General features: G+C 37.1%; 1 long non-coding RNA gene across 1 annotated transcript in view; it reads left to right on the top strand.

Annotated features, from left to right (window-relative positions):
* LOC106869161 (uncharacterized) overlaps window positions 1-3,258 on the top strand; it is a 41,244-nt gene extending 37,986 nt beyond the window's left edge. Inside the window, exon 4 of the long non-coding RNA XR_001409378.2 lies at window positions 1,446-3,258. This is a non-coding gene — a long non-coding RNA (uncharacterized LOC106869161). The remainder of the gene's footprint in view (window positions 1-1,445) is intronic.
* Window positions 3,259-11,574: the final 8,316 nt, after the last annotated feature.

The following is an 11,574-nucleotide window of genomic DNA, read 5'->3' as shown; positions in this document are numbered from 1 at the left end:
ATATATATATATATATATATATATATATATATATATAAGAGAGAGAGAGAGGGGGGACCAGTCAAGCAGCACATCACGCTGTAATTCTTGGGCTGAGAAATCAACAAGCATGATCATGCCAAAATCAATTCTCTCAACAATGTCATTGACGTCATGCATCGTACACCTGCAGCACATTGATGACAAAACAAAAGTCTTCCCATTTAAGCACAAATTCTCCAGCCACCTTGCCAGCCTTGTTCAACCAGCTCTTGATGTTGTCCATCCATTCTGTTCTTTGCCTGCCTCTTTCTTCCATGATAATGTATTCCAAACCGTTGCTTCTTCATGATAGATGAGTTTTTGTTTCTTTACGATGTTCAGGAATTGTCATCTTTTACTTGTTGTAACTTCCATTCATTTGTCTAATGATCCTTGTGCATCATCATCATCATCGTTTAACGTCCGCTTTCCATGCTAGCATGGGTTGGACGATTTGACTGAGGACTGGTGAAACCGGATGGCAACACCAGGCTCCAATCTAATTTGGCAGAGTTTCTACAGCTGGATGCCCTTCCTAACGCCAACCACAATGAATAAAATCATTAATACCTTTAGTTCAAGGAAAAAATGGGAGTCCTTTATTAATATCCAAATTGAGGTCATATGCACATCAAAATTACAGTATTTACTGTATATTTAACTTATCACAATGATATGTTCAATATAAATATCAAAATACACTCTGAAGATGAGATTAATAATTATCTGGAAAACTGTAATCTTGATAACATCACCTTTTCTAAAACCAATTAGATATTTAAAGTTCCTACTGTCTTTAAGTGATAAGTTGATAAAACACACTGAATATCATATCTTTCTTGACATTATCCCTCTCCCACTTTTCCCCATCCCCAGAGTCATTCAGCTGATTTTAAAAATTCCGTTTATCAACATTCTACACTCACTAGAACACTGCACCATATTTTTCTTTTCTCTCTGCTACTACAACTTTAATGGTTCCTGCTCCTCTGAATTAATCAGCAGCATACTGCATTACACAAGCCCACTTAAATCACCTGCGTCTCTTTTTCTCATTTGAAAACTCACCACTGAATACCTCAATAAATCTCAACATTTCAAGAGCTACAACCATTGTTTTCCTTCCAGTTATCAAGTTGGAAGAGCCTACAAATGATGTGGACTGTAAAATATATTCCTCTATATGTAAGAAAACTATATTTTCATGATGATCAAATAACTCTTGGAATTCACAGATCAATTTATTGCTTTATTAGTAGACTATAATATCTTTCAGAGCAATTTTTTCGTTTATAAAATGTCACAGTAGAAATTGGTTGAACTACCAGAGATATCATTATGCTTTCAAAATGAAATATTTCTTGTATATCTTTCAGTGTAAAAATATCTAATTATTCATTATCTCTCTTATTCATTTTCTATAGGTTTTTCAGCCAAAACTGAGTTGTTGACCCACAAGAGTCAGCTGAGTTATACTTTTGGTGAAAATACTGTTTAAAGTGTCAAGATATATCAAATAAAGCAATTCAAAGTGCAACTGAAATTGAGGAGCTCCCTACTTTTGCAGGTTTGTGAAATCAGAAAAGGGAACCATTTAGGATTCTTGAGAGTTATTCAAGAGGTGTATTTAAAGATAGTTGATATTTGAAGAAGAAAAAAAACAAAAAGGCAATATCAATTATATAGAGAAAAATTTAAATGTGAAAATATTTCAGTTTTTCACTACACAAATTACATAATCTCTTATTCTTCTTGTAGGGAAAAAAAGAGAAAGCAAAAATTGAAAATAAAGAAAAGCAAAACAAACATTTAAAGGTTGCAAGTTAATAAAAAAAATATATACTTCTAAAAATTAACTCACTGAATGGTATCTGTTTTAAACAATATAGACTTGTGTAAATGTATACAAGCATGCACACATATTCATAAATATGGAGTTACACATACATTATTGCTTGTACGAATGTCTGTTATCTGCCAGTATATTTAAATTTTTGAATTGAGCATGAATGTGTTCATGTATTTAGTGTTTCTATATGTGTGCATATGTTGGTGTGTTTCTATATTTGTGCATATCTATCATTATGTATGTATCATTTTACATACAAACACATGCACAGATATACCACACACACATATATTTATCCTTATAAAGCTCTGTGTGTATGTATGTGTGTCTGCATGTAAAAAGGATTTTTTTGTATGCAAGGAAAAAAACGTGGAAAATTGGAAAACATCTACACTAAAACTGAGAAGATCTCAGGAAAAAAAAATCAGTGAAATCCAACCTACCAATAACTATTTTAAAAAATCCATAATCAGATTAAATTTTTTTCTATAAGCTGTGATATTTTTGCGATGCCTTGGATCTTCCTAATTTACTGAATGGAATCATAAGGTGCGGATATTACCGGAATGCTATTACCTTTGCAACATATTTTACAACTAATACAGCGAGAGGATGTTGATGATTTTGATGACATTAGTGATGTGAAAGAAAACTGCAGTGGCTATCAGAGTATTTTTATCCTGATATCACTGCTGTGAATGATCAGAAATCTATGTCATCTGCAGTTGTACCGCCAATTCATGTAAACTAATAATCAAAATTCCCAGATGCATGTGTAAATATATACATGTATATATAGATATATGCTTATATGTCTAGATGTGCATTTGGGTATGGATTTAAACATTAATATGTCTATAGGTCTTTCTGGATGAACATCTATAAATGTTAAATTAGGTACAAAAATCTATAAATTCATAAGTTTACATAAGAATATATACATGCATCTATGTGTGTGTGTGTGTGTAATAAATACATATATAAAGCAAACACTCTCATATTCCATATACATACATACATTCTACACAAATGCACATCCATATTTATTCATTTATCCACTTTTGTCACCCTGTTTCTTTATTTGACTGTCTGTCTTTCTGTGTTTACATATATATGTATATGTTAGATTTATGCTCAGAATCTAGTGGACAACTTGTACGTATGTTAATGTATTTTAATTGTATACATAGACAAATAAACATCCATTTTAAGCATACATACACAAACATATAATTACTTCTCTTTCATTCATTCACATTCTCTCATTCAGACACACACACACACACACACACATGCACACACATATACACACATGTGTGTGAGTGTGTATTTCCTGTTTACTTCATGTTTATAGATATTTTATTGTGCCACTAAAGCTGTTCAACAATTTTCTGAATTGTCTATATTTAAGTGTTTAACATTTATTGTCAAGAGTTAGTTTGAGACTCGCAAATATTGTATTACTGTTTGAATGTATATGAATCATTAGTTCTACCTTGAGTTGCCTGATATTAAATTCTGCAGGACTAGATGTCATAGGTCATATGAAATGCTACTATGGTTATAAGTCTAGACAGTTGTGTTTTATTACAACCACACGATGTTTGAAAATTGTGAAAATAACTCCAAATCAAAGGATAACTCCTCTCTCTCAACTAACAGGTAAGAAGCAACTATCGTATATCAGCAATAGTTTCTTACATGATCTTAAACAACTAGTCTTGCAGAATTTATTAAAATCCTTCAAGCAGCATCAATAGCTGCTATTCATTCATTGTATGGAGTTAGACCAAACCTTTGAAACAGATGCTCTGTAGTACAAATAATTCCATCCTGGAGGGAAACAGAAGTGGAATGAAAGTTATTGATGATGGTCAGATGGTGAAAACTGCAGTGATTTGGTTCAGAATCTCTGTTTCTACATTCTCAGGAGTTGGGTAGCCAAAAACCTAGTTCAAGTATGACTGTAGGAAGAAAGATTCAAATACCTGTATTATAGATGACAACTAGGAATTTCTAAAAAATAACTTGCTTAGTGCTACAGTAGAGATATGCAACTGAAACAAAATCCCAGCCAAACCAAAGGTAACGTGCACAAGGCAGACTATTGACATTGAATTTATTACTATAGCTGGTAACTTCAGTGGACATGTTGACCAACATGATGATAGCTTCCATGATATACATGAGAGCTATAGATATGGTTTAAGAAATGGGGAGGATGCAAAACTCTTAGAGTTTTGCAACATACTTTAAGAAACTAATCAACCACCCTGTCAACTATCAGTGTGATGAACACACAAATTAGATTACATTCTTACCAGGAAACAGGACTGTAAATACCAAAACCTTTCCTGGCATAGAATGCATTACACAACACAAACTACTAGCTAATGACTTGAGTGTCAGAGTTAAGCAGAGACAGAAACAAGATGATATGGAGAAGGAAGATATGGAAACTAAAAACTCCTATAGTTGGTAATAGGTTTAAAGTAATTCTAGTTTGATGCATATTACTGTAGGAAAAAAGATTTAGATACATGTAGCAACTGGAAATTTCTACAAAATAACCTGCTTATGACTACAGATTAGACTTAAGGTGAAGTAACACTGTGAGAGAATGACATGGTTGGCAGAACTGTAAAAACTAAAAGACTGCCTTGGAAAATTTGAAAGGAAGCTAATAGCATTATTGAATAGCTAGAAGAGCAAATAGTTAACAAGTATCCCTGGCTGAGAGTGAGGCAAATAGGAAGAGATCTGTGCAGTCATTCTCGCTATTGTTATGGAAGACAAAAATGTGGCATAGAAGTGCTGTTATGAGGAACTGCTGAACATGGAGATTGCATGTGATAAAGAGGGTTTACCTCATGCTGACCTTGTAGAGGGACCCAGCAATTCAAGTTGTGAGATAGATAAAGCAATTAAGGATATGAAGAAAGAGTACACTACAGGTCTATCAGGGATAGTTGCAGTGATGTTTAAAATATCTGGTGAGGGTACATGATTACCACCTGGACAGTTAATAAAGTTATACAGAAAATGTCATTCCAGTGACTGGTCTAGCATATCATCATAAACTGCTACAAAAGCAAAGGAGGTATTTTAGGGAGAGGCAGTTATAGAGGAATCAAATTGTTGAGTTAGGAAATGAGTCATAGCATAATTGATCTGTGGGAGAGGGTAGATGTTGATGAGATGTAGTTTGGCTTGATGCCCAGAAGTACCACAGACGTAATCTTTTTAGTGAGGCAACTGCAGGAAAAATACTTGGTCAAGGATAAACAACTATTCCTGGCATTTGTTGACTTGGAGAAGGCATTTAACATGAGACTTGAATACAGAAGATTTGCGAAAACTAGAAATGAAGGCAGCATGTTCTAATGGACATTAGTGTGCATGAATGCCAGAGTACAAATGAGCCAACAAAAGACTAAGTACAAGAAAAATCAGATGTAGTGTGTGAGACAGGAGACTGTGCTGGTACAGGCATGTGATGCATATACAAGATAACTGCTGCATACAAAAGTACCAAACGCCTCTATGGTAGTGGAATTTGTTGAAGAGACCAAAGAAGACTTGCTACAAAATTGTGAAAACTAACTGAAGATGATACATCTCACGGAGGTGATAACAAAGGACTGTACTCAATAGTTATATGCAGTGCAACACAAGACCCATCCACCAACAGAAAAACATCCTGAAAACAAATGTTATGCATACGTGTGTATGCATATACTGCTCTCTTCCAAACCTCCCCTCCTCTTAACTCAGCTCTTGATCACTCCCAGTACACTCTCTCTCAGTTAACTCTGATTACATATGTGTTTGTATATTATTATATAGACACACACACACAAAGTACAATACATAAACACCACACCCACAATTAAGAACATAAAAGTAGAAAAAAGGAAAATTATCTGGTTCAATCTCCCTCCACACCAATAGCCAAACTATTTTTCAAAGTACTCCAAAACCACTTTCACTACTAACAATCTCAAAAAAATTAACCAATTACAACCAACTAAAACTTTTTTGAAATTGTTATTTCAACAACTTCAGAACCTCTTCATCCTGTCTGCTAAATGAAAACTGTTTCACATGTAATATTGTCTATACTGCAATGTTACTATATCCACTGCTCCAGCTACTCTATTCCCATATGTAGGGTCTCAACACACTTTGTGCAACCCAAATTGGAACAATGGTACTCCACTATCCAAACATACATGGATGCTAAAATCGAAGAATAACCCACTTAGCATTAGTTGGAAAATATTGTCACACACACGACCATAGCAAACCAACTTTGCACCAATAAATCCTACCATATTCTTGTGTGTAGGAATCAACTACTGAATCAAAACTCTGAATTAGTCTGTTCCAAAACACTAAGGCATTTCCAACTGGTAGTTTTTTCTAACAGCTTAACATTTCACCTATTTTATGTTACAGGTTCCCACCAAACAAATACAGTAGAAATTATTTCAAAGTTCTCCACAATACCTACAAAAAATATATAATATATGTTTTCATACATACATATATATATATATACACACACACATATACATGTACATACATATATGCATAGTTTTTGGAAGATTAACCTGACTTTAAATTTTTTCTTTTTGTTTTCAATTGAGGATAGCTGCTTAAAGAATGCTTATGAATGAGGACAACTACTTAAAGAAGTACTGATCTCTAATTGTGGAGGGAACTTGTGGAAGGAGTAGACCCAAGAAGACTTGGGACAATAAGATGAGAAAGGATCATCAAACACTGGGCTTCACTGAGGAAATGACAAGATGCTGGGACTTGTGGTGATTTGCTGTACTTAAGAAGACACGTCAAGCTAAGTAAAATCACGGCCATCCATACATACAGGCACATCTTTTATGGCCATTCCCTCACTCCCCTTCTAGCTGAGAAGTCTCTGTCTTGTGCCAATGCCATATAAAATTCACTCATGTCAGTGTCACATAAAATGCACTAGTGCTAGTATCACATAGATACACCCATGCCAGTGGCACATAAAAAGCACCCAGCACACTCTGTAAAGTGGTCGGCGTTAGGAAGGACATTCAGCCTTTGAAAGTGTGCCAAAATAGTCAATTAGAGCCTGGACAGCTCTCCAGTTGGCCAGCTCCTATCAAACTGTCCAACCCATACCAGCATGGAAAACAGATGTTAAACAATGATGATGATAGGCATATACATGCATTTTTATGATGTTCCACATTTGCATGTATTCATAAACTCAAGATAAACAAATTTCCATTCTAAAAGCTCAACTTAAAGCTGACACCTAAATCAACACACCTTATTGCAAAGTTTCACGTGCTGAACTGAACTCTGAACCTCCACCTTCCCAAAACAAACAGGTTAAATCTTCCAATTGGTGTTCAAATAACATCAACAACAATTAAATCTTATAACACATCTACCAACTAACTATTTTCCTGAGAATGTAATTCCATGGTGTGCAGCAATGTCACATACTGATAAGTGAGCGCTGAATTGGATGGCAACAGGTTGGTCTAGCATACATAGTGGCATGCTTCAAATATGCTCCATAAAGAAATATTCAAATCTTATTTTCGAAAAAACTCATTGAAGGTTTCTTGGATGCTGTCTTTCACCTCAGTGTTATTCCACATGGCTTCAAACTGAGTTTTCATTCATCCATCAAAATCACTCATCAGAATATCCTCACAGTATTCTTAACATACTCACTTCTTTAAAACAACTTATGTGAGCCACCATCCACTCTTTATGCATCAAACACAACCACCTCACATGGTAACTCACCAACTACTGTTCTCTTCTTTCCACTCTTTACTCTTCTGTGCCTATGCAGTCAATATATTTTCAGATATGGCACCTCAACAGCAAACTTAGCAATTTTTTAATCTCTCAAAAGACCTGTAAAATTTGCCTATACCAGTCACAACAACCAAGTAGATTCCCAGGGAGTTACATCACACAAGCACCAAATGAGCTCTGCCTAAATTTTACCCCCACTTCAAGACAAACACAGTTAATTCAATGCGCACACCAATACTGAGAGTTTCATCTGTCGGACGAGTCAAGGCCTTTTTCCACAACAGAACCCCAGATCCCTTAACTGAGAATGACTTCATCAAATTTAAAACACATCTCTAACTGGACACCAGGCCTGGGCCTACATCACTTGTCAATGTAGGCCATTTCCATTGGAGCCAGAAGCTTTTTGGAAGCTCCATAAATGGCAAGACATTATCAAACCAACTGACAAAGAGAGCTTTGTTATAGTTTGGTAATCCAATATGTACAGACAAGAAGCACTCCACCATCAGTTCTACATCAAGATACCAAACAATCTTGCCAGCTATTATAAGAAACAAGTGTCCGCTACCATTCATGAACTTACCTCTTCTAGCTCACTCCCACCCACTGCTATTAAACACTCACCACACAAGCCAGACAATTTTGTCCACCTATTATTTCCACCTGTACCTGCCCCCATGCAACATCTATTTTCACCTCATTAAAAACACCAACCACTCCCTACACCTCTTCAACTCATTCTCTTTTCTGTCTGGAGAATTCAAACTTCTTTTTGCCATGGATATCAAATCACTGTCCCAGAACAATGACGTACTAGCCCCATATTCATAGCCTACTAATCCCACAGCAATAACCTACTAGCCCTTCTTAGACCATCACCACCTGCCCGAACCCAGCACTACTACACTCCTCTGCCTAGCCAAGCTTGTCCTTACCTTCAATTGCTTTTCTTTCTATGAGGAATTTTTTTCACAAAGTTTTGCTTATTCCATATTTTTGCTTACTCCATACTGTATGTTATAGTTATAGCTAAAGTTAAAGTCAAGAATGGAAATGTTCAATTCTGTTTCACTCTATAGTGCTCTTTATAATTATTATTGTTATTCATTTAGTGGTATGTTATAAGCAAAATTGAGAAATCCAATTGTTCAATTCTGTTTACTCTTTCTCTAAATCTCGAAAATTCCATCTCTTTATGTTTTGTTTTGTTACCTGCTATCTTATCCAAATGACCCATTGTTTCCTTGACCAGCCCTAATTCTGGAAATTTTACCACTCTCCCTCTCTGTCTGGTTTGTTAACCACTTGCTTTTCCCATGTTGATTGTTAATTAGTAGCTCACTTTGTCTGTGACTATACCACATCGGCTTTTGCTAGGGATTAGGGCAGCCACAGTGCTTTGCCGTTCATGGTGTGTCCTCCCATTCCACCACCTATACCAGAAGTCTTTATCCTCTGACCTCTGCCAGATGTCTTTCTCCTGAGCACCTCTAACGGCTTACTAAACAGCACACTTTCCCTCCCTCCATTCCCCCTACATCCCTACCTTGTGTCTGTCTCCTGTTGAATATAGTGATCATGAAGCGAATAAAATGATATAGTGTATGCAGGTTGAAGGCTCTTAGTATGTTTACAAGATCTGCCAAATGTGAGCTTTCTTTTCAGATGCATAATGTTACTGTCCCCCATCCCAGGGTCTCGCGAGCCCACACCTTCCACACCCTCAGAGTTGGCACATTGAAAGGTAAGTCTAGTGAGATTGTTGAGATGCTTGAATGGAGACATGTAGATTTGTGCTGCATCCAAGAAGTAAGGTACAGAGGAAATTCAGCTAGGTTCCCCACAGGCAAAGAACATAGGTATAAGATTTTATGGGTAGGGAAAACTGATGGGGTTGGGGGTGTGGGTATACTCCTTGTGGAGAAATAGGTTGATAAGGTAATTGGGTTAGTCAAACTCTGTGATAGAATATTTAGGCTTAGACTAGTGCTGCAACATGAATTAGCAACCATTATCTCAGCCTATGCCCTTCAGCCAGGGCTATCTGATGACCAGAAAGACCGATTTTATGACATACTCTTGCAGACTACCTCATCAATGATTGACGGACCTTCTCTTTGTGGATGGCGACTTCAATGGGCATGTTGGACAACATCCAGGGAACTTCCATGGTGTACATAGTGGCAACAGATTTGGTTCCCACAATGAGGGAACCAGACTGCTGGAGTTCTGTGATGCAAATGATCTTATGGTCTGTAATACTAACTTCAGGAAACCTTCCAAGTCTGGTGGACACATTAGTCAGATTGACTACATTCTCGCCAGGAAACACGAAAGATGGCTACTTATAAATGCCAAAACTTTACTAGGTGAAGAATGCACCCCACAACATAGGTTAGTAGTTAGCGACTTCAGGATCAGGGGTAAATGGCTGCCCAGAAGATGACCAGCATGGAAAAGAAGGGTCTGGAAGCTTAAGGATCCTCTGAATGGACAGAGATTTAGAGACGTATTACTTGAAACTTTTGACAAAAAAGAAGAGGATGTAGCATCACATAATGTGGAGGACAACTGGAAGTTCCTACAGGACAACCTGTTGAGAGCTACTGACCAGATCTGTGGCTGGTACAAAGTCCCCTTTCAACCTAAGCTAACATGGTGGTGGAACAATGTAGTTGACAGGGCCATTAGGGAAAAGAAACAGGCATGGAAGGACTGGAAGTATGGTGGTAGCAGGGAACTGTATCAGATTGCTAGAAGGGAAGCTAGGAGACAGGTTTACTTAGCCAGAGGGGAAGCAGATAAAAAAAAATTTGTGAATGTTCTGCATTGTGAGGACCAGAGACTTGAAGCATTCCATATTGCAAGACAGCATGTGAGAGAGAATCATGATGTCATAGGAAAGAAATGTGCCCGCATGGATGATGGCTCACTTGCATTTAATGAGGCTGCAAAGAGAGAGACTTGGAGACGCCACTATGAAAGGTTGCTAAATGAAGAGAATGAATGGGAGAAAGAGAGTCTGCCAAATATCAACCCAACAGAGGGATCAGCTATTCAATTTGACAGTACCTTGGTAGATAAAGCATTTAAGGGTATGAAGACAGGAAAAGCCCCCGGCCCATCAAGAATCACTGCTGAGATGCTTTAAATATCTGGCGATGTAGGCTATAATCTAGCCAACCAGGTGATACATGAAGGAGTCATACCCAATGACTGGTGTAGCAGCACCATATTCAACTGCTACAAAGGTAAGGGTAATGTGTTAGATAGGAATGATTACAGACATATCAAATAGTTGGATCAGGTGATGAAGGCCACAGAGAGGGTCATAGCCCAACTAATTAAGGAGTTAGTTTAGATGAGATGCAGTTTGGGTTTGTGCTAGGGAGAAACACCACTGATTCTATATTTCTGGTAAGACAGCTGCACAGGGATGCTGTCAGTAAGGTGATGGTTGACTACGAGTATAGTGAAGAATTCCAGGTACAAGTAGGGGTTCACCAAAGATCAGTCCTCATCCCCCTCTTATTCATCGTAGTCCTTCAGACAATAACAGAGGAATTCAAGGCAGGCTTCCCCTAAGAGCTCCTCTATGCTGATGGCCTTACTCTAATAGCTGATTCACTACCAGAACTAGAGAAGAAGTTTCAGGTGTGGAAGCAAGGATTAGAATCGAAGGGCCTTAGAGTCAATCTAGTAAAATCCAAAGTCTTAGTAAGCGGGAAGGTAGACAAATCACAAATCCTTTCAGGTAGATGGCTCTACTTGATCTGTAGAAAAGACATAGGTAGAAATTCTATAAAATGTACCTGGTGTAAGCTCTTGACACATAAGAGGTGCAGTAATATCAAAGGAAGGCTAACTGGGAA

The sequence above is a fragment of the Octopus bimaculoides genome, chromosome 5 (genome assembly GCF_001194135.2).
Source record: "Octopus bimaculoides isolate UCB-OBI-ISO-001 chromosome 5, ASM119413v2, whole genome shotgun sequence".
NCBI lineage: Eukaryota > Metazoa > Mollusca > Cephalopoda > Octopoda > Octopodidae > Octopus > Octopus bimaculoides.
This window is presented reverse-complemented; position numbering and strand designations above follow the sequence as displayed.